The sequence below is a fragment of the Amphiura filiformis genome, chromosome 17 (genome assembly GCF_039555335.1).
Source record: "Amphiura filiformis chromosome 17, Afil_fr2py, whole genome shotgun sequence".
NCBI lineage: Eukaryota > Metazoa > Echinodermata > Ophiuroidea > Amphilepidida > Amphiuridae > Amphiura > Amphiura filiformis.
Window position 1 is genome coordinate 23,241,584 of NC_092644.1, and position 24,270 is coordinate 23,265,853.

General features: G+C 42.2%; 1 long non-coding RNA gene across 1 annotated transcript; it reads right to left on the minus strand.

The window, feature by feature from the left end:
• Nucleotides 1–101: 101 nt before the first annotated feature.
• LOC140138330 (uncharacterized) lies at nt 102–24,239 on the minus strand. The gene is made up of 3 exons (XR_011856981.1): nt 24,151–24,239; nt 2,307–2,588; nt 102–200 (listed from the first exon to the last, which is right to left on the minus strand). It is a non-coding gene; the product is annotated as an uncharacterized lncRNA (long non-coding RNA).
• Nucleotides 24,240–24,270: the final 31 nt, after the last annotated feature.

Genomic DNA, 24,270 nt, shown 5'->3' on the forward strand with positions numbered 1-24,270 from the left:
CTTGTGGATCAAGGTCTAGCCTTTGTGTCTGCGCACTATAAGTCACTAAGCTTCTTTTTTTATATATTGCTGACCCAGCAGCACATTGTACTTACAAGCTATCTGTCTATCTTGAGCTGGTCCAGTCCTTTCAACGATGACTGTAATACTCCCTACAGATTCTGATACATGCCGGCTACTGCTTACAAGTTGGAATGTTCCTAAAGAAGAGATCAAACAGAATTTCAACAACTCTTCCTATACTGTGGATACGGGAAGTGTGCATACACGTTACACGTGAGCAGGTAAAATTTGTCAACATTTGTGTGCCTATACATGCTTACATGTTGAATTTATTTTTTTGGAGGAAGCGGCTAAACATTGCTGTTTTCTTCTGTAGTTTTATTGTTGATATCAACAGAGAAATCATTGATGTTCTTGTAATGTTGAGTGGCAATGACTTTACTGACATTCCTCATAAAATAATCATGTGAATTAGACGATCTTTAGCTTGCTGTTGAAAGGGATTCAATCATGTTTCACTGTTGCTCACCACCGTTTAACAAAACACGTTCTTTTAGTAATAGCTGCCCTCGCGAAGTAAACCACACAGAAGCATCATTGTTAAATAGTGATGAACAACTGTGAAACATGATTGAATCCCTACTACATGCTTTATTTCTGTGGTAATGTCTGTTTTAAATTCTGAAAAAAATTCTACTTTTGATCCAAAAATATGGCAAATTGAAACAATCTGCTTTTCTTTTATTTGGCATTATATTTACAAAAATGGAACAGACATACCAGGCCTTAAGGTTGGTCTGAACCCTGGAAATATGCAAACTTTCGTGCCTCATAACTGCTAAATTGTTGGTGTAAAGTATATAAAAGTATACATATTTAGAATGGCAAAGACTTGATAAGTTCATCTGTGAGGTCAAATTTGGCCCAATATGTTCATTTTTGGCCCACTTCTTTTTCGTAAATCGTAACAAAAAAATTCTTGGGCCAAAAAATTGTTTTTATTAGTTTTTAAAAATTAGATAAAAATATCTAGGAGCCATTTTTTTATTTTTTTTGAATTTCAACCAACTTTACGAAATTTGCACCAAAAATGGTCAGAAAATGCTGAATTAAAAAAAAAAATCATAAAAAAGCCTGATTTTCGCTCCAATTTCAAATATTTTTGGTGAAGTTGGTCAAAATTCAATAGTTTTTAAAAATGAATAAAAAAAAATTTTGGGCCCAAGAATTTTTTTGTTACGATTTACGAAAAAGAAGTGGGCAAAAAAAACCGTTTTGGGGGATTTTTGACAAATTTGACCTCACAGATGAACTTATCAAGTCTTTGCCATTCTAAATATGTATACTTTTATATACATTACACCAACAATTTAGCAGTTATGAGTCCTAAAAGTTTTCATAATTCCAGGGTTCAGACCAACCTTAATGAAACATGTTCAATTTGATATTTATTGATTGCAAGTTCAAGTCAATGAAATTTTGATTTCTTTCATGGATTTCAGAAGCCTCTATGTCCTATAAAAATCACTTCATTGTTCAACCTAAATTTTGTTTAGAGCTTCAGGAGGTGAACCAGGGGCCTATAAGGCGGACCCCTACACCCCACACATTATGCAAGATGTTACTGGCCTGCGAAATTATCTAGGTTTTTAAAATTGTCGAGAACCCCTGAGATAAACATTCCAATCTCCTCCATTGACAACTGTGTGAATGATCTGTGACTTTTCATTATGTTACTTGCCATTTATATGATTACAACATTGGCAGTCCTAAGTGGCTCAACCATGGATGAAAAAGATAACAGACCACGTCCAAGCAGTCAAAGTCTCAGCATCACCCGATAATGAGGGCCGATTGTTCCATGAAATGCGACAGGCAAAACTGCTACACACTTACCACATATTTTTATGGTCTATCGCGTAAGGCACGCAAAGCTCTACCGCATAATCGCAAAGGCATGCAACGTTGGCGTGATTGCTAGACACAGCACAATCGAACATTCTGCCCTCATGCATATGCGAGGATTCACAGCATACAATACACGGGGTCCTTGACTGTTGATACATGGTCTGTAGTAGCCTGTGGGCTCAACAGATTCTAAATTATTTATCATGGGCTATTCCAGTTGAAATCCATATGCCCTATATGGAAGACATGACCTTAATCTTCAACACAGGGAGTGTTCCAATGGAGTTACCTAAATGGCCAACTCCATATGAAATCTACACACCCTCTGTTGTGGGATATTAAGACCATGTCTTCCATGGTGTATAGATTTCAATTGGAACAGCCCAATATCCTACCATCATCATCTCGGATGAACACAATAGTCTCTCTGTTATCATTATCAATGGAAGCATCTAGAACCGATGGCCCCTGAGTACTCTGTGGTGATACACTGCTGATTCGCACCACAAAACTCTCCAAGCTGGGCTCTTCTATAGTATCATTGTATATCAGAATTTGGACAGTTTTTTCGTCTTCATCCACATCAAACTGAACGGTTATTTCATCATTTTTGAAATCGCTGTTAGGAGTGGCTGCAATGGATGTACCTGGTACAGCTTCTGGTATTAATCTAAGAGCTGAGGAATTTAAGAATAAGAAAAAAAGAGTATTTTGAAACATGATTTCACAGAAATGATTAAAGTAGCCATTTTTATACTTTTACAAATTGTTGTGGTCACCCCAGGGGGCACTTAACTTAAATTTTGGTAGAGGTGTGTGGTGTTGAACTTTGGGAACCAGGAACCAATTTTCGGCAAAACATAGGCTTGATGGACTGAAATTTCAAACAAATTTTGGTGTATAATGAACCAAGATTGGACCAAATTTATATAGGCACTTCATTGTGTTAAATAAATAGAAACCTGTTATTCAACATAATGCAAAAATCATAACAATATTGTGGTGAACATTGTGATTTTTTCAACAGATTTTTCTGGAACTTGGAAACTCAAGTGAGATTCACCTGATTCTTTGTAACATAACTTTCTGTGTGCAGAATGTGCAAGAAGTGACTGACTCTTCTGGGTAGGGTTATATAGGTTGATTTCTCCCATTTATTTTTTATGGGTTAGTTACTTACTGACAGTGTCTGTCCTAGAGAGTGATCCTAATCTAAGCAAAGTAACTGTTGCATAGCCCACAGTCTCATCCACAGTGACTTACTCTTCTGGGTAGGGTTATATGGGTTGGCTTCTCCCATTTATTTCTATGGACTAGTTACTTACTGACAGTGTCTGTCCTAGAGAGTGATCCTAATCTAAGCAAAGTAACTGTTGCATAGCCCACAGTCTCATCCACAGTGACTGACTCTTCTGGGTGGGGTTATATGGGTAGACTTCTCCCATTTATTTCTATGGACTAGTTACTTACTGACAGTATCTGTCCTAGAGAGTGATCCTAATCTAAGCAAAGTAACTGTTGCATAGCCCACAGTCTCATCCACAGTGACTTACTCTTCTGGGTGGGGTTATATGGGTTGACTTCTCCCATTTATTTCTATGGGTTAGTTACTTACTGACAGTATCTGTCCTAGAGAGTGATCCTAATCTAAGCAAAGTAACTGTTGCATAGCCCACAGTCTCATCCACAGTGACAGACTCTTCTGGATGGGGTTATATGGGTTGACTTCTCCCATTTATTTCTATGGGCTAGTTACTTACTGACAGTGTCTGTCCTAGAGAGTGATCCTAATCTAAGCAAAGTAACTGTTGCATAGCCCACAGTCTCATCCACAGTGACTGACTCTTCTGGGTAGGGTTATATGGGTTGACTTCTCCCATTTATTTCTATGGGTTAGTTACTTACTGACAGTGTCTGTCCTAGAGAGTGATCCTAATCTAAGCAAAGTAACTGTTGCATAGCCCACAGTCTCATCCACAGTGTCAGACTCTTCTGGGTGGGGTTATATGGGTTGACTTCTCCCATTTATTTCTATGGGTTAGTTACTTACTGACAGTGTCTGTCCTAGAGTGATCCTAATCTAAGCAAAGTAACTGTTGCATAGCCCACAGTCTCATCCACAGTGACTGACTCTTCTGGGTAGGGTTATATGGGTTGACTTCTCCCATTTATTTCTATGGACTAATTACTTACTGACAGTATCTGTCCTAGAGAGTGATCCTAATCTAAGCAAAGTAACTGTTGCATAGCCCACAGTCTCATCCACAGTGACAGACTCTTCTGGGTGGGGTTGTATGGGTTGACTTCTCCCATTTATTTCTATGGGTTAGTTACTTACTGACAGTATCTGTCCTAGAGAGTGATCCTAATCTAAGCAAAGTAACTGTTGCATAGCCCACAGTCTCATCCACAGTGACAGACTCTTCTGGGTGGGGTTGTATGGGTTGACTTCTCCCATTTATTTCTATGGGTTAGTTACTTACTGACAGTATCTGTCCTAGAGAGTGATCCTAATCTAAGCAAAGTAACTGTTGCATAGCCCACAGTCTCATCCACGGTGACTTACTCTTCTGGGTAGGGTTATATGGGTTGACTTCTCCCATTTATTTCTATGGACTAGTTACTTACTGACAGTGTCTGTCCTAGAGAGTGATCCTAATCTAAGCAAAGTAACTGTTGCATATCCCACAGTCTCATCCACAGTGACTGACTCTTCTGGGTGGGGTTATATGGGTTGACTTCTCCCATTTATTTCTATGGGTTAGTTACTTACTGACAGTGTCTGTCCTAGAGAGTGATCCTAATCTAAGCAAAGTAACTGTTGCATAGCCCACAGTCTCATCCACAGTGACTTACTCTTCTGGGTGGGGTTATATGGGATGACTTTTCCCATTTATTTCTATGGACTAGTTACTTACTGACAGTGTCTGTCCTAGAGAGTGATCCTAATCTAAGCAAAGTAACTGTTGCATAGCCCACAGTCTCATCCACAGTGACTTACTCTTCTGGGTGGGGTTATATGGGTTGACTTCTCCCATTTATTTCTATGGGTTAGTTACTTACTGACAGTGTCTGTCCTAGAGAGTGATCCTAATCTAAGCAAAGTAACTGTTGCATAGCCCACAGTCTCATCCACAGTGACTGACTCTTCTGGGTGGGGTTATATGGGTTGACTTCTCCCATTTATTTCTATGGGTTAGTTACTTACTGACAGTGTCTGTCCTAGAGAGTGATCCTAATCTAAGCAAAGTAACTGTTGCATAGCCCACAGTCTCATCCACAGTGACTTACTCTTCTGGGTAGGGTTATATGGGTTGACTTCTCCCATTTATTTCTATGGGTTAGTTACTTACTGACAGTGTCTGTCCTAGAGAGTGATCCTAATCTAAGCAAAGTAACTGTTGCATAGCCCACGGTCTCATCCACAGTGACTTACTCCTCTGGGTAGGGTTATATGGGTTGACTTCTCCCATTTATTTCTATGGACTAGTTACTTACTGACAGTGTCTGTCCTAGAGAGTGATCCTAATCTAAGCAAAGTAACTGTTGCATAGCCCACGGTCTCATCCACAGTGACTGACTCTTCTGGGTAGGGTTATTTGGGTTCACTTCTCCCATTTATTTCTATGGGTTAGTTACTTACTGACAGTGTCTGTCCTAGAGAGTGATCCTAATCTAAGCAAAGTAACTGTTGCATAGCCCACAGTCTCATCCACAGTGACTGACTCTTCTGGGTAGGGTTATATGGGTTGACTTCTCCCATTTATTTCTATGGACTAGTTACTTACTGACAGTGTCTGTCCTAGAGAGTGATCCTAATCTAAGCAAAGTAACTGTTGCATAGCCCACAGTCTCATCCACGGTGACTTACTCTTCTGGGTGGGGTTATATGGGTTGACTTCTCCCATTTATTTCTATGGACTAGTTACTTACTGACAGTGTCTGTCCTAGAGAGTGATCCTAATCTAAGCAAAGTAACTGTTGCATAGCCCACAGTCTCATCCACGGTGACTTACTCTTCTGGGTGGGGTTATATGGGTTGACTTCTCCCATTTATTTCTATGGGTTAGTTACTTACTGACAGTGTCTGTCCTAGAGAGTGATCCTAATCTAAGCAAAGTAACTGTTGCATAGCCCACGGTCTCATCCACAGTGACTTACTCTTCTGGGTAGTGTTACATGGGTTGACTTCTCCCATTTATTTCTATGGACTAGTTACTTACTGACAGTGTCTGTCCTAGAGAGTGATCCTAATCTAAGCAAAGTAACTGTTGCATAGCCCACAGTCTCATCCACAGTGACTGACTCTTCTGGTTGGGGTTATATGGGTTGACTTCTCCCATTTATTTCTATGCACTAGTTACTTACTGACAGTGTCTGTCCTAGAGAGTGATCCTAATCTAAGCAAAGTAACTGTTGCATATCCCACAGTCTCATCCACAGTGACTGACTCTTCTGGGTGGGGTTATATGGGTTGACTTCTCCCATTTATTTCTATGGGTTAGTTACTTACTGACAGTATCTGTCCTAGAGAGTGATCCTAATCTAAGCAAAGTAACTGTTGCATAGCCCACAGTCTCATCCACAGTGTCTGACTCTTCTGGGTAGGGTTATATGGGTTGACTTCTCCCATTTATTTCTATGGACTAGTTACTTACTGACAGTGTCTGTCCTAGAGAGTGATCCTAATCTAAGCAAAGTAACTGTTGCATAGCCCACAGTCTCATCCACGGTGACTTACTCTTCTGGGTAGGGTTATATGGGTTGACTTCTCCCATTTATTTCTATGGACTAGTTACTTACTGACAGTGTCTGTCCTAGAGAGTGATCCTAATCTAAGCAAAGTAACTGTTGCATATCCCACGGTCTCATCCACAGTGACTGACTCTTCTGGGTAGGGTTATATGGGTTGATTTCTCCCATTTATTTCTATGGGTTAGTTACTTACTGACAGTGTCTGTCCTAGAGAGTGATCCTAATCTAAGCAAAGTAACTGTTGCATAGCCCACAGTCTCATCCACAGTGTCTGACTCTTCTGGGTAGTGTTACATGGGTTGACTTCTCCCATTTATTTCTATGGGTTAGTTACTTACTGACAGTGTCTGTCCTAGAGAGTGATCCTAATCTAAGCAAAGTAACTGTTGCATAGCCCACAGTCTCATCCACGGTGACTTACTCTTCTGGGTAGTGTTACATGGGTTGACTTCTCCCATTTATTTCTATGGGTTAGTTACTTACTGACAGTGTCTGTCCTAGAGAGTGATCCTAATCTAAGCAAAGTAACTGTTGCATAGCCCACAGTCTCATCCACAGTGTCTGACTCTTATGGGTGGGGTTATATGGGTTGACTTCTCCCATTTATTTCTATGGGCTAGTTACTTACTGACAGTGTCTGTCCTAGAGAGTGATCCTAATCTAAGCAAAGTAACTGTTGCATAGCCCACAGTCTCATCCACGGTGACTTACTCTTCTGGGTAGGGTTATATGGGTTGACTTCTCCCATTTATTTCTATGGACTAGTTACTTACTGACAGTGTCTGTCCTAGAGAGTGATCCTAATCTAAGCAAAGTAACTGTTGCATAGCCCACAGTCTCATCCACGGTGACTTACTCTTCTGGGTAGGGTTATATGGGTTGACTTCTCCCATTTATTTCTATGGACTAGTTACTTACTGACAGTGTCTGTCCTAGAGAGTGATCCTAATCTAAGCAAAGTAACTGTTGCATAGCCCACAGTCTCATCCACAGTGTCTGACTCTTCTGGGTAGGGTTATATGGGTTGACTTCTCCCATTTATTTCTATGGACTAGTTACTTACTGACAGTGTCTGTCCTAGAGAGTGATCCTAATCTAAGCAAAGTAACTGTTGCATAGCCCACAGTCTCATCCACGGTGACTTACTCTTCTGGGTAGGGTTATATGGGTTGACTTCTCCCATTTATTTCTATGGACTAGTTACTTACTGACAGTGTCTGTCCTAGAGAGTGATCCTAATCTAAGCAAAGTAACTGTTGCATAGCCCAGTCTCATCCACAGTGTCTGACTCTTATGGGTGGGGTTATATGGGTTGACTTCTCCCATTTATTTCTATGGGCTAGTTACTTACTGACAGTGTCTGTCCTAGAGAGTGATCCTAATCTAAGCAAAGTAACTGTTGCATAGCCCACAGTCTCATCCACGGTGACTTACTCTTCTGGGTAGGGTTATATGGGTTGACTTCTCCCATTTATTTCTATGGACTAGTTACTTACTGACAGTGTCTGTCCTAGAGAGTGATCCTAATCTAAGCAAAGTAACTGTTGCATAGCCCACAGTCTCATCCACGGTGACTTACTCTTCTGGGTAGGGTTATATGGGTTGACTTCTCCCATTTATTTCTATGGACTAGTTACTTACTGACAGTGTCTGTCCTAGAGAGTGATCCTAATCTAAGCAAAGTAACTGTTGCATAGCCCACAGTCTCATCCACAGTGACTTACTCTTCTGGGTGGGGTTATATAGGTTGATTTCTCCCATTTATTTCTATGGGCTAGTTACTTACTGACAGTGTCTGTCCTAGAGAGTGATCCTAATCTAAGCAAAGTAACTGTTGCATAGCCCACAGTCTCATCCACGGTGTCTGACTCTTCTGGGTGGGTTTGTATGGGTTGACTTCTCCCATTTATTTCTATGGGCTAGTTACTTACTGACAGTGTCTGTCCTAGAGAGTGATCCTAATCTAAGCAAAGTAACTGTTGCATAGCCCACAGTCTCATCCACAGTGTCTGACTCTTATGGGTGGGGTTATATGGGTTGACTTCTCCCATTTATTTCTATGGGCTAGTTACTTACTGACAGTGTCTGTCCTAGAGAGTGATCCTAATCTAAGCAAAGTAACTGTTGCATAGCCCACAGTCTCATCCACGGTGACTTACTCTTCTGGGTAGGGTTATATGGGTTGACTTCTCCCATTTATTTCTATGGGCTAGTTACTTACTGACAGTGTCTGTCCTAGAGAGTGATCCTAATCTAAGCAAAGTAACTGTTGCATAGCCCACAGTCTCATCCACGGTGACTTACTCTTCTGGGTAGGGTTATATGGGTTGACTTCTCCCATTTATTTCTATGGGCTAGTTACTTACTGACAGTGTCTGTCCTAGAGAGTGATCCTAATCTAAGCAAAGTAACTGTTGCATAGCCCACAGTCTCATCCACAGTGACAGACTCTTCTGGATGGGGTTATATGGGTTGACTTCTCCCATTTATTTCTATGGGTTAGTTACTTACTGACAGTATCTGTCCTAGAGAGTGATCCTAATCTAAGCAAAGTAACTGTTGCATAGCCCACAGTCTCATCCACAGTGTCTGACTCTTATGGGTGGGGTTATATGGGTTGACTTCTCCCATTTATTTCTATGGGCTAGTTACTTACTGACAGTGTCTGTCCTAGAGAGTGATCCTAATCTAAGCAAAGTAACTGTTGCATAGCCCACAGTCTCATCCACGGTGACTTACTCTTCTGGGTAGGGTTATATGGGTTGACTTCTCCCATTTATTTCTATGGACTAGTTACTTACTGACAGTGTCTGTCCTAGAGAGTGATCCTAATCTAAGCAAAGTAACTGTTGCATAGCCCACAGTCTCATCCACGGTGACTTACTCTTCTGGGTAGGGTTATATGGGTTGACTTCTCCCATTTATTTCTATGGACTAGTTACTTACTGACAGTGTCTGTCCTAGAGAGTGATCCTAATCTAAGCAAAGTAACTGTTGCATAGCCCACAGTCTCATCCACAGTGTCTGACTCTTCTGGGTAGGGTTATATGGGTTGACTTCTCCCATTTATTTCTATGGACTAGTTACTTACTGACAGTGTCTGTCCTAGAGAGTGATCCTAATCTAAGCAAAGTAACTGTTGCATAGCCCACAGTCTCATCCACGGTGACTTACTCTTCTGGGTAGGGTTATATGGGTTGACTTCTCCCATTTATTTCTATGGACTAGTTACTTACTGACAGTGTCTGTCCTAGAGAGTGATCCTAATCTAAGCAAAGTAACTGTTGCATAGCCCACAGTCTCATCCACAGTGTCTGACTCTTATGGGTGGGGTTATATGGGTTGACTTCTCCCATTTATTTCTATGGGCTAGTTACTTACTGACAGTGTCTGTCCTAGAGAGTGATCCTAATCTAAGCAAAGTAACTGTTGCATAGCCCACAGTCTCATCCACGGTGACTTACTCTTCTGGGTAGGGTTATATGGGTTGACTTCTCCCATTTATTTCTATGGACTAGTTACTTACTGACAGTGTCTGTCCTAGAGAGTGATCCTAATCTAAGCAAAGTAACTGTTGCATAGCCCACAGTCTCATCCACGGTGACTTACTCTTCTGGGTAGGGTTATATGGGTTGACTTCTCCCATTTATTTCTATGGACTAGTTACTTACTGACAGTGTCTGTCCTAGAGAGTGATCCTAATCTAAGCAAAGTAACTGTTGCATAGCCCACAGTCTCATCCACAGTGACTTACTCTTCTGGGTGGGGTTATATAGGTTGATTTCTCCCATTTATTTCTATGGGCTAGTTACTTACTGACAGTGTCTGTCCTAGAGAGTGATCCTAATCTAAGCAAAGTAACTGTTGCATAGCCCACAGTCTCATCCACGGTGTCTGACTCTTCTGGGTGGGTTTGTATGGGTTGACTTCTCCCATTTATTTCTATGGGCTAGTTACTTACTGACAGTGTCTGTCCTAGAGAGTGATCCTAATCTAAGCAAAGTAACTGTTGCATAGCCCACAGTCTCATCCACAGTGTCTGACTCTTATGGGTGGGGTTATATGGGTTGACTTCTCCCATTTATTTCTATGGGCTAGTTACTTTACTGACAGTGTCTGTCCTAGAGAGTGATCCTAATCTAAGCAAAGTAACTGTTGCATAGCCCACAGTCTCATCCACGGTGACTTACTCTTCTGGGTAGGGTTATATGGGTTGACTTCTCCCATTTATTTCTATGGGCTAGTTACTTACTGACAGTGTCTGTCCTAGAGAGTGATCCTAATCTAAGCAAAGTAACTGTTGCATAGCCCACAGTCTCATCCACGGTGACTTACTCTTCTGGGTAGGGTTATATGGGTTGACTTCTCCCATTTATTTCTATGGGCTAGTTACTTACTGACAGTGTCTGTCCTAGAGAGTGATCCTAATCTAAGCAAAGTAACTGTTGCATAGCCCACAGTCTCATCCACGGTGACTTACTCTTCTGGGTGGGGTTACATGGGTTGACTTCTCCCATTTATTTCTATGGGTTAGTTACTTACTGACAGTGTCTGTCCTAGAGAGTGATCCTAATCTAAGCAAAGTAACTGTTGCATAGCCCACAGTCTCATCCACAGTGACTTACTCTTCTGGGTAGGGTTATATGGGTTGACTTCTCCCATTTATTTCTATGGACTAGTTACTTACTGACAGTGTCTGTCCTAGAGAGTGATCCTAATCTAAGCAAAGTAACTGTTGCATAGCCCACAGTCTCATCCACAGTGACTTACTCTTCTGGGTGGGTTATATGGGTTGACTTCTCCCATTTATTTCTATGGGTTAGTTACTTACTGACAGTGTCTGTCCTAGAGAGTGATCCTAATCTAAGCAAAGTAACTGTTGCATAGCCCACAGTCTCATCCACAGTGACTGACTCTTCTGGGTGGGGTTATATGGGTTGACTTCTCCCATTTATTTCTATGGGCTAGTTACTTACTGACAGTGTCTGTCCTAGAGAGTGATCCTAATCTAAGCAAAGTAACTGTTGCATAGCCCACAGTCTCATCCACAGTGACTTACTCTTCTGGGTTGGGTTATATGGGTTGACTTCTCCCATTTATTTCTATGGGCTAGTTACTTACTGACAGTGTCTGTCCTAGAGAGTGATCCTAATCTAAGCAAAGTAACTGTTGCATAGCCCACAGTCTCATCCACGGTGACTTACTCTTCTGGGTGGGGTTACATGGGTTGACTTCTCCCATTTATTTCTATGGGCTAGTTACTTACTGACAGTGTCTGTCCTAGAGAGTGATCCTAATCTAAGCAAAGTAACTGTTGCATAGCCCACAGTCTCATCCACGGTGACTTACTCTTCTGGGTGGGGTTATATGGGTTGACTTCTCCCATTTATTTCTATGGGCTAGTTACTTACTGACAGTGTCTGTCCTAGAGAGTGATCCTAATCTAAGCAAAGTAACTGTTGCATAGCCCACAGTCTCATCCACGGTGACTTACTCTTCTGGGTAGGGTTATATGGGTTGACTTCTCCCATTTATTTCTATGGACTAGTTACTTACTGACAGTGTCTGTCCTAGAGAGTGATCCTAATCTAAGCAAAGTAACTGTTGCATAGCCCACAGTCTCATCCACAGTGACTTACTCTTATGGCTGGGGTTATATGGGTTGACTTCTCCCATTTATTTCTATGGGCTAGTTACTTACTGACAGTGTCTGTCCTAGAGAGTGATCCTAATCTAAGCAAAGTAACTGTTGCATAGCCCACGGTCTCATCCACAGTGACTGACTCTTCTGGGTAGGGTTATTTGGGTTCACTTCTCCCATTTATTTCTATGGGTTAGTTACTTACTGACAGTGTCTGTCCTAGAGAGTGATCCTAATCTAAGCAAAGTAACTGTTGCATAGCCCACAGTCTCATCCACAGTGACTTACTCTTCTGGGTGGGGTTATATGGGTTGACTTCTCCCATTTATTTCTATGGGCTAGTTACTTACTGACAGTGTCTGTCCTAGAGTGTGATCCTAATCTAAGCAAAGTAACTGTTGCATAGCCCACAGTCTCATCCACGGTGACTTACTCTTCTGGGTAGGGTTATATGGGTTGACTTCTCCCATTTATTTCTATGGACTAGTTACTTACTGACAGTGTCTGTCCTAGAGAGTGATCCTAATCTAAGCAAAGTAACTGTTGCATAGCCCACAGTCTCATCCACAGTGACTTACTCTTCTGGGTGGGGTTATATGGGTTGACTTCTCCCATTTATTTCTATGGGCTAGTTACTTACTGACAGTGTCTGTCCTAGAGAGTGATCCTAATCTAAGCAAAGTAACTGTTGCATAGCCCACAGTCTCATCCACAGTGTCTGACTCTTCTGGGTGGGGTTATATGGGTTGACTTCTCCCATTTATTTCTATGGGCTAGTTACTTACTGACAGTGTCTGTCCTAGAGAGTGATCCTAATCTAAGCAAAGTAACTGTTGCATAGCCCACAGTCTCATCCACAGTGTCTGACTCTTATGGGTTGGGTTATTTGGGTTCACTTCTCCCATTTATTTCTATGGGTTAGTTACTTACTGACAGTATCTGTCCTAGAGAGTGATCCTAATCTAAGCAAAGTAACTGTTGCATAGCCCACAGTCTCATCCACAGTGACTGACTCTTCTGGGTAGGGTTATATGGGTTGACTTCTCCCATTTATTTCTATGGACTAGTTACTTACTGACAGTGTCTGTCCTAGACAGTGATCCTAATCTAAGCAAAGTAACTGTTGCATAGCCCACAGTCTCATCCACAGTGACTTACTCTTCTGGGTAGGGTTATATGGGTTGACTTCTTCCATTTATTTCTATGGGCTAGTTACTTACTGACAGTGTCTGTCCTAGAGAGTGATCCTAATCTAAGCAAAGTAACTGTTGCATAGCCCACAGTCTCATCCACAGTGACTTACTCTTCTGGGTGGGGTTATATGGGTTGACTTCTCCCATTTATTTCTATGGGCTAGTTACTTACTGACAGTGTCTGTCCTAGAGAGTGATCCTAATCTAAGCAAAGTAACTGTTGCATAGCCCACAGTCTCATCCACAGTGTCTGACTCTTCTGGGTTGGGTTATTTGGGTTCACTTCTCCCATTTATTTCTATGGGCTAGTTACTTACTGACAGTGTCTGTCCTAGAGAGTGATCCTAATCTAAGCAAAGTAACTGTTGCATAGCCCACAGTCTCATCCACAGTGTCTGACTCTTCTGGGTTGGGTTATTTGGGTTCACTTCTCCCATTTATTTCTATGGGCTAGTTACTTACTGACAGTATCTGTCCTAGAGAGTGATCCTAATCTAAGCAAAGTAACTGTTGCATAGCCCACAGTCTCATCCACAGTGACTTACTCTTCTGGGTAGGGTTATATGGGTTGACTTCTCCCATTTATTTCTATGGGCTAGTTACTTACTGACAGTGTCTGTCCTAGAGAGTGATCCTAATCTAAGCAAAGTAACTGTTGCATAGCCCACAGTCTCATCCACAGTGACTGACTCTTCTGGGTTGGGTTATTTGGGTTCACTTCTCCCATTTATTTCTATGGGTTAGTTACTTACTGACAGTGTCTGTCCTAGAGAGTGATCCTAATCTAAGCAAAGTAACTGTTGCATATCCCACAGTCTCATCCACAGTGACTTACTCTTCTGGGTAGGGTTATATGGGTTGACTTCTCCCATTTATTTCTATGGGTTAGTTACTTACTGACAGTGTCTGTCCTAGAGAGTGATCCTAATCTAAGCAAAGTAACTGTTGCATAGCCCACAGTCTCATCCACAGTGACTTACTCTTCTGGGTGGGGTTATATGGGTTCACTTCTCCCATTTATTTCTATGGGCTAGTTACTTACTGACAGTGTCTGTCCTAGAGAGTGATCCTAATCTAAGCAAAGTAACTGTTGCATAGCCCACAGTCTCATCCACAGTGACTTACTCTTCTGGGTAGGGTTATATGGGTTGACTTCTCCCATTTATTTCTATGGGCTAGTTTCTTACTGACAGTGTCTGTCCTAGAGAGTGATCCTAATCTAAGCAAAGTAACTGTTGCATAGCCCACAGTCTCATCCACAGTGACTTACTCTTCTGGGTAGGGTTATATGGGTTGACTTCTCCCATTTATTTCTATGGGCTAGTTACTTACTGACAGTGTCTGTCCTAGAGAGTGATCCTAATCTAAGCAAAGTAACTGTTGCATAGCCCACAGTCTCATCCACAGTGACTGACTCTTCTGGGTTGGGTTATTTGGGTTCACTTCTCCCATTTATTTCTATGGGTTAGTTACTTACTGACAGTGTCTGTCCTAAGAGAGTGATCCTAATCTAAGCAAAGTAACTGTTGCATGAGCCCACAGTCTCATCCACAGAGACTGACTCTTATGGGTGGGGTTATATGGGTTGACTTCTCCCATTTATTTCTATGGGTTAGTTACTTACTGACAGTGTCTGTCCTAGAGAGTGATCCTAATCTAAGCAAAGTAACTGTTGCATAGCCCACAGTCTCATCCACAGTGACTGACTTTTCTGGTGGGGTTATATGGGTTGACTTCTCCCATTTATTTCTATGGGCTAGTTACTTACTGACAGTGTCTGTCCTAGAGAGTGATCCTAATCTAAGCAAAGTAACTGTTGCATAGCCCACAGTCTCATCCACAGTGACTGACTCTTCTGGGTGGGGTTATATGGGTTGACTTCTCCCATTTATTTCTATGGGTTAGTTACTTACTGACAGTGTCTGTCCTAGAGAGTGATCCTAATCTAAGCAAAGTAACTGTTGCATAGCCCACAGTCTCATCCACAGTGACTGACTCTTCTGGGTGGGGTTATATGGGTTGACTTCTCCCATTTATTTCTATGGACTAGTTACTTACTGACAGTGTCTGTCCTAGAGAGTGATCCTAATCTAAGCAAAGTAACTGTTGCATAGCCCACAGTCTCATCCACGGTGACAGACTCTTCTGGGTAGGTCTCATCCACGGTGACTTACTTCTTCTGGGTAGGGGTTATATGGGTTGACTTCTCCCATTTATTTCTATGGACTAGTTACTTACTGACAGTGTCTGTCCTAGAGAGTGATCCTAATCTAAGCAAAGTAACTGTTGCATAGCCCACAGTCTCATCCACAGTGACTGACTCTTCTGGGTGGGTTTGTATGGGTTGACTTTTCCCATTTATTTCTATAGGCTAGTTACTTACTGACAGTGTCTGTCCTAGACAGTGATCCTAATCTAAGCAAAGTAACTGTTGCATAGCCCACAGTCTCATCCACAGTGACAGACTCTTCTGGGTGGGGTTGTATGGGTTGGCTTCTCCCATTTATTTCTATGGGTTAGTTACTTACTGACAGTATCTGTCCTAGAGAGTGATCCTAATCTAAGCAAAGTAACTGTTGCATAGCCCACAGTCTCATCCACAGTGACTTACTCTTCTGGGTAGGGTTATATGGGTTGGCTTCTCCCATTTATTTCTATGGGTTAGTTACTTACTGACAGTGTCTGTCCTAGAGAGTGATCCTAATCTAAGCAAAGTAACTGTTGCATAGCCCACAGTCTCATCCACAGTGACTGACTCTTCTGGGTGGGGTTATATGGGTTGACTTCTCCCATTTATTTCTATGGGTTAGTTACTTACTGACAGTGTCTGTCCTAGAGAGTGATCCTAATCTAAGCAAAGTAACTGTTGCATAGCCCACAGTCTCATCCACAGTGACTTACTCTTCTGGGTGGGGTTGTATGAGTTGACTTCTCCCATTTATTTCTATGGGTTAGTTACTTACTGACAGTGTCTGTCCTAGAGAGTGATCCTAATCTAAGCAAAGTAACTGTTGCATAGCCCACAGTCTCATCCACAGTGACTTACTCTTCTGGGTGGGGTTACATGGGTTGACTTCTCCCATTTATTTCTATGGGCTAGTTACTTACTGACAGTGTCTGTCCTAGAGAGTGATCCTAATCTAAGCAAAGTAACTGTTGCATAGCCCACAGTCTCATCCACAGTGACTGACTCTTCTGGTTGGGGTTATATGGGTTGACTTCTCCCATTTATTTCTATGGGTTAGTTACTTACTGACAGTATCTGTCCTAGAGAGTGATCCTAATCTAAGCAAAGTAACTGTTGCATAGCCCACAGTCTCATCCACAGTGACTTACTCTTCTGGGTGGGGTTATATGGGTTGACTTCTCCCATTTATTTCTATGGGTTAGTTACTTACTGACAGTATCTGTCCTAGAGAGTGATCCTAATCTAAGCAAAGTAACTGTTGCATAGCCCACAGTCTCATCCACAGTGACTGACTCTTCTGGGTGGGTTTGTATGGGTTGACTTCTCCCATTTATTTCTATGGGCTAGTTACTTACTGACAGTATCTGTCCTAGAGAGTGATCCTAATCTAAGCAAAGTAACTGTTGCATAGCCCACAGTCTCATCCACAGTGACTTACTCTTCTGGGTGGGGTTATATGGGTTGACTTCTCCCATTTATTTCTATGGGTTAGTTACTTACTGACAGTATCTGTCCTAGAGAGTGATCCTAATCTAAGCAAAGTAACTGTTGCATAGCCCACAGTCTCATCCACAGTGACAGACTCTTCTGGATGGGGTTGTATGGGTTGGCTTCTCCCATTTATTTCTATGGGTTAGTTACTTACTGACAGTATCTGTCCTAGAGAGTGATCCTAATCTAAGCAAAGTAACTGTTGCATAGCCCACAGTCTCATCCACAGTGTCTGACTCTTCTGGGTGGGGTTATATGGGTTGGCTTCTCCCATTTATTTCTATGGACTAGTTACTTACTGACAGTGTCTGTCCTAGAGAGTGATCCTAATCTAAGCAAAGTAACTGTTGCATAGCCCACAAGTCTCATCCACAGTGACTTACTCTTCTGGGTGGGGTTATATGGGTTGACTTCTCCCATTTATTTCTATGGGTTAGTTACTTACTGACAGTATCTGTCCTAGAGAGTGATCCTAATCTAAGCAAAGTAACTGTTGCATAGCCCACAGTCTCATCCACAGTGACAGACTCTTCTGGGTGGGGTTGTATGGGTTGACTTCTCCCATTTATTTCTATGGGCTAGTTACTTACTGACAGTGTCTGTCCTAGAGTGTGATCCTAATCTAAGCAAAGTAACTGTTGCATAGCCCACAGTCTCATCCACAGTGACAGACTCTTATGGGTAGGGTTATATGGGTTGACTTCTCCCATTTATTTCTATGGGTTAGTTACTTACTGACAGTATCTGTCCTAGAGAGTGATCCTAATCTAAGCAAAGTAACTGTTGCATAGCCCACAGTCTCATCCACAGTGACAGACTCTTCTGGGTGGGGTTGTATGGGTTGGCTTCTCCCATTTATTTCTATGGGTTAGTTACTTACTGACAGTATCTGTCCTAGAGAGTGATCCTAATCTAAGCAAAGTAATTGTTGCATAGCCCACAGTCTCATCCACAGTGACTGACTCTTCTGGGTGGGGTTATATGGGTTGACTTCTCCCATTTATTTCTATGGGTTAGTTACTTACTGACAGTATCTGTCCTAGAGAGTGATCCTAATCTAAGCAAAGTAACTGTTGCATAGCCCACAGTCTCACCCACAGTGACTGGCTCTTCTGGGTAGGGTTATATGGGTTGACTTCTTCCATTTATTTCTATGGACTAGTTACTTACTGACAGTATCTGTCCTAGAGAGTGATCCTAATCTAAGCAAAGTAACTGTTACATAGCCCACAGTCTCATCCACAGTGACTTACTCTTCTGGGTGGGGTTGTATGGGTTGACTTCTCCCATTTATTTCTATGGGCTAGTTACTTACTGACAGTGTCTGTCCTAGAGAGTGATCCTAATCTAAGCAAAGTAACTGTTGCATAGCCCACAGTCTCATCCACAGTGACTGACTCTTCTGGGTGGGGTTATATGGGTTGACTTCTCCCATTTATTTCTATGGGTTAGTTACTTACTGACAGTATCTGTCCTAGAGAGTGATCCTAATCTAAGCAAAGTAACTGTTGCATAGCCCACAGTCTCATCCACAGTGACTGACTCTTCTGGGTGGGTTTGTATGGGTTGGCTTCTCCCATTTATTTCTATGGGCTAGTTACTTACTGACAGTATCTGTCCTAGAGAGTGATCCTAATCTAAGCAAAGTAACTGTTGCATAGCCCACAGTCTCATCCACAGTGACTGACTCTTCTGGGTGGGGTTATATGGGTTGACTTCTCCCATTTATTTCTATGGGCTAGTTACTTACTGACAGTGTCTGTCCTAGAGAGTGATCCTAATCTAAGCAAAGTAACTGTTGCATAGCCCACAGTCTCATCCACGGTGACCAACTCTTCTGGGTGGGGTTATATGGGTTGACTTCTCCCATTTATTTCTATGGGTTAGTTACTTACTGACAGTATCTGTCCTAGAGAGTGATCCTAATCTAAGCAAAGTAACTGTTGCATAGCCCACAGTCTCATCCACAGTGACTGACTCTTCTGGGTGGGGTTATATGGGTTGACTTCTCCCATTATTATTTCTATGGGTTAGTTACTTACTGACAGTGTCTGTCCTAGAGAGTGATCCTAATCTAAGCAAAGTAACTGTTGCATAGCCCACAGTCTCATCCACAGTGACCAACTCTTCTGGGTTGGGTTATATGGGTTGACTTCTCCCATTTATTTCTATGGGCTAGTTACTTACTGACAGTATCTGTCCTAGAGAGTGATCCTAATCTAAGCAAAGTAACTGTTGCATAGCCCACAGTCTCATCCAGAGTGACTGACTCTTCTGGGTAGGGTTATATGGGTTGACTTCTTCCATTTATTTCTATGGACTAATTACTTACTGACAGTATCTGTCCTAGAGAGTGATCCTAATCTAAGCAAAGTAACTGTTACATAGCCCACAGTCTCATCCAGAGTGACTGACTCTTCTGGGTAGGGTTATATGGGATGACTTCTCCCATTTATTTCTATGGGTTAGTTACTTACTGACAGTATCTGTCCTAGAGAGTGATCCTAATCTAAGCAAAGTAACTGTTGCATAGCCCACAGTCTCATCCACAGTGACAGACTCTTCTGGGTGGGGTTGTATGGGTTGGCTTCTCCCATTTATTTCTATGGGTTAGTTACTTACTGACAGTATCTGTCCTAGAGAGTGATCCTAATCTAAGCAAAGTAACTGTTGCATAGCCCACAGTCTCATCCACAGTGACTGACTCTTCTGGGTGGGTTTGTATGGGTTGGCTTCTCCCATTTATTTCTATGGACTAGTTACTTACTGACAGTATCTGTCCTAGAGAGTGATCCTAATCTAAGCAAAGTAACTGTTGCATAGCCCACAGTCTCATCCACAGTGACTGACTCTTCTGGGTGGGGTTATATGGGTTGACTTCTCCCATTTATTTCTATGGGTTAGTTACTTACTGACAGTGTCTGTCCTAGAGAGTGATCCTAATCTAAGCAAAGTAACTGTTGCATAGCCCACAGTCTCACCCACAGTGACCAACTCTTCTGGGTGGGGTTGTATGGGTTGACTTCTCCCATTTATTTCTATGGGTTAGTTACTTACTGACAGTGTCTGTCCTAGAGAGTGATCCTAATCTAAGCAAAGTAACTGTTGCATAGCCCACAGTCTCATCCACAGTGTCTGACTCTTCTGGGTTGGGTTATATGGGTTGACTTCTCCCATTTATTTCTATGGGCTAGTTACTTACTGACAGTGTCTGTCCTAGAGAGTGATCCTAATCTAAGCAAAGTAACTGTTGCATGGCCCACGGTCTCATCCACAGTGACTTACTCTTCTGGGTGGGGTTATATGGGTTGACTTCTCCCATTTATTTCTATGGGTTAGTTACTTACTGACAGTGTCTGTCCTAGAGAGTGATCCTAATCTAAGCAAAGTAACTGTTGCATAGCCCACAGTCTCATCCAGAGTGACTGACTCTTCTGGGTAGGGTTATATGGGTTGACTTCTCCCATTTATTTCTATGGGCTAGTTACTTACTGACAGTATCTGTCCTAGAGAGTGATCCTAATCTAAGCAAAGTAATTGTTGCATAGCCCACAGTCTCATCCACAGTGACTGACTCTTCTGGGTGGGTTTGTATGGGTTGACTTTTCCCATTTATTTCTATGGACTAATTACTTACTGACAGTATCTGTCCTAGAGAGTGATCCTAATCTAAGCAAAGTAATTGTTGCATAGCCCACAGTCTCATCCACAGTGACAGACTCTTCTGGGTGGGGTTATATGGGTTGACTTCTCCCATTTATTTCTATGGGCTAGTTACTTACTGACAGTATCTGTCCTAGAGAGTGATCCTAATCTAAGCAAAGTAACTGTTGCATAGCCCACAGTCTCATCCACAGTGACAGACTCTTCTGGGTGGGGTTATATGGGTTGATTTCTCCCATTTATTTCTATGGGCTAGTTACTTACTGACAGTATCTGTCCTAGAGAGTGATCCTAATCTAAGCAAAGTAACTGTTGCATAGCCCACGGTCTCATCCACGGTGACCAACTCTTCTGGGTTGGGTTATATGGGTTGACTTCTCCCATTTATTTCTATGGGTTAGTTACTTACTGACAGTGTCTGTCCTAGAGAGTGATCCTAATCTAAGCAAAGTAACTGTTGCATAGCCCACAGTCTCATCCACAGTGACTGACTCTTCTGGGTGGGGTTATATGGGTTGACTTCTCCCATTTATTTCTATGGACTAGTTACTTACTGACAGTGTCTGTCCTAGAGAGTGATCCTAATCTAAGCAAAGTAACTGTTACATAGCCCACAGTCTCATCCACAGTGACAGACTCTTATGGGTAGGGTTATATGGGTTGACTTCTCCCATTTATTTCTATGGGTTAGTTACTTACTGACAGTATCTGTCCTAGAGAGTGATCCTAATCTAAGCAAAGTAACTGTTGCATAGCCCACAGTCTCATCCACAGTGACTTACTCTTCTGGGTGGGTTTGTATGGGTTGACTTCTCCCATTTATTTCTATGGGTTAGTTACTTACTGACAGTATCTGTCCTAGAGAGTGATCCTAATCTAAGCAAAGTAACTGTTGCATAGCCCACAGTCTCATCCACAGTGACTGACTCTTCTGGGTGGGGTTATATGGGTTGACTTCTCCCATTTATTTCTATGGACTAGTTACTTACTGACAGTGTCTGTCCTAGAGAGTGATCCTAATCTAAGCAAAGTAACTGTTGCATAGCCCACAGTCTCATCCACAGTGACAGACTCTTATGGGTAGGGTTATATGGGTTGACTTCTCCCATTTATTTCTATGGGCTAGTTACTTACTGACAGTGTCTGTCCTAGAGAGTGATCCTAATCTAAGCAAAGTAACTGTTGCATAGCCCACAGTCTCATCCACAGTGACTTACTCTTCTGGGTGGGGTTGTATGAGTTGACTTCTCCCATTTATTTCTATGGGTTAGTTACTTACTGACAGTATCTGTCCTAGAGAGTGATCCTAATCTAAGCAAAGTAACTGTTACATAGCCCACAGTCTCATCCACAGTGACTGACTCTTCTGGGTGGGGTTACATGGGTTGACTTCTCCCATTTATTTCTATGGGCTAGTTACTTACTGACAGTGTCTGTCCTAGAGAGTGATCCTAATCTAAGCAAAGTAACTGTTGCATAGCCCACAGTCTCATCCACGGTGACCAACTCTTCTGGGTGGGGTTATATGGGTAGACTTCTCCCATTTATTTCTATGGGCTAGTTACTTACTGACAGTGTCTGTCCTAGAGAGTGATCCTAATCTAAGCAAAGTAACTGTTGCATAGCCCACAGTCTCATCCACAGTGACAGACTCTTCTGGGTGGGGTTGTATGAGTTGACTTCTCCCATTTATTTCTATGGGTTAGTTACTTACTGACAGTATCTGTCCTAGAGAGTGATCCTAATCTAAGCAAAGTAACTGTTGCATAGCCCACAGTCTCATCCACAGTGACAGACTCTTCTGGGTGGGGTTGTATGAGTTGACTTCTCCCATTTATTTCTATGGGCTAGTTACTTACTGACAGTATCTGTCCTAGAGAGTGATCCTAATCTAAGCAAAGTAACTGTTACATAGCCCACAGTCTCATCCACAGTGACTGATGCTTCTGGGTAGGGTTATATGGGTAGACTTCTCCCATTTATTTCTATGGGCTAGTTACTTACTGACAGTGTCTGTCCTAGAGAGTGATCCTAATCTAAGCAAAGTAACTGTTGCATAGCCCACAGTCTCATCCACAGTGACTTACTCTTCTGGGTGGGGTTATATGGGTTGACTTCTCCCATTTATTTCTATGGGCTAGTTACTTACTGACAGTGTCTGTCCTAGAGAGTGATCCTAATCTAAGCAAAGTAACTGTTGCATAGCCCACAGTCTCATCCACAGTGACTGACTCTTCTGGGTGGGGTTATATGGGTTGGCTTCTCCCATTTATTTCTATGGGTTAGTTACTTACTGACAGTGTCTGTCCTAGAGAGTGATCCTAATCTAAGCAAAGTAACTGTTGCATAGCCCACAGTCTCATCCACAGTGACTGACTCTTCTGGGTGGGGTTACATGGGTTGACTTCTCCCATTTATTTCTATGGGCTAGTTACTTACTGACAGTGTCTGTCCTAGAGAGTGATCCTAATCTAAGCAAAGTAACTGTTGCATAGCCCACAGTCTCACCCACAGTGACTGGCTCTTCTGGGTAGGGTTATATGGGTTGACTTCTTCCATTTATTTCTATGGACTAGTTACTTACTGACAGTGTCTGTCCTAGAGAGTGATCCTAATCTAAGCAAAGTAACTGTTGCATAGCCCACAGTCTCATCCACAGTGACTGACTCTTCTGGGTGGGGTTATATGGGTTGACTTCTCCCATTTATTTCTATGGGTTAGTTACTTACTGACAGTATCTGTCCTAGAGAGTGATCCTAATCTAAGCAAAGTAACTGTTGCATAGCCCACAGTCTCATCCACAGTGACAGACTCTTCTGGGTGGGGTTATATGGGTTGACTTCTCCCATTTATTTCTATGGGTTAGTTACTTACTGACAGTATCTGTCCTAGAGAGTGATCCTAATCTAAGCAAAGTAACTGTTGCATAGCCCACAGTCTCATCCACAGTGACTTACTCTTCTGGGTGGGTTTGTATGGGTTGACTTCTCCCATTTATTTCTATGGGCTAGTTACTTACTGACAGTATCTGTCCTAGAGAGTGATCCTAATCTAAGCAAAGTAACTGTTGCATAGCCCACAGTCTCATCCACAGTGACTGACTCTTCTGGGTGGGGTTATATGGGTTGACTTCTCCCATTTATTTCTATGGGCTAGTTACTTACTGACAGTATCTGTCCTAGAGAGTGATCCTAATCTAAGCAAAGTAACTGTTGCATAGCCCACAGTCTCATCCACAGTGACAGACTCTTCTGGGTGGGTTATATGGGTTGGCTTCTCCCATTTATTTCTATGGACTAGTTACTTACTGACAGTATCTGTCCTAGAGAGTGACCCTAATCTAAGCAAAGTAACTGTTGCATAGCCCACAGTCTCATCCACAGTGACTGACTCTTCTGGGTGGGGTTACATGGGTTGACTTCTCCCAT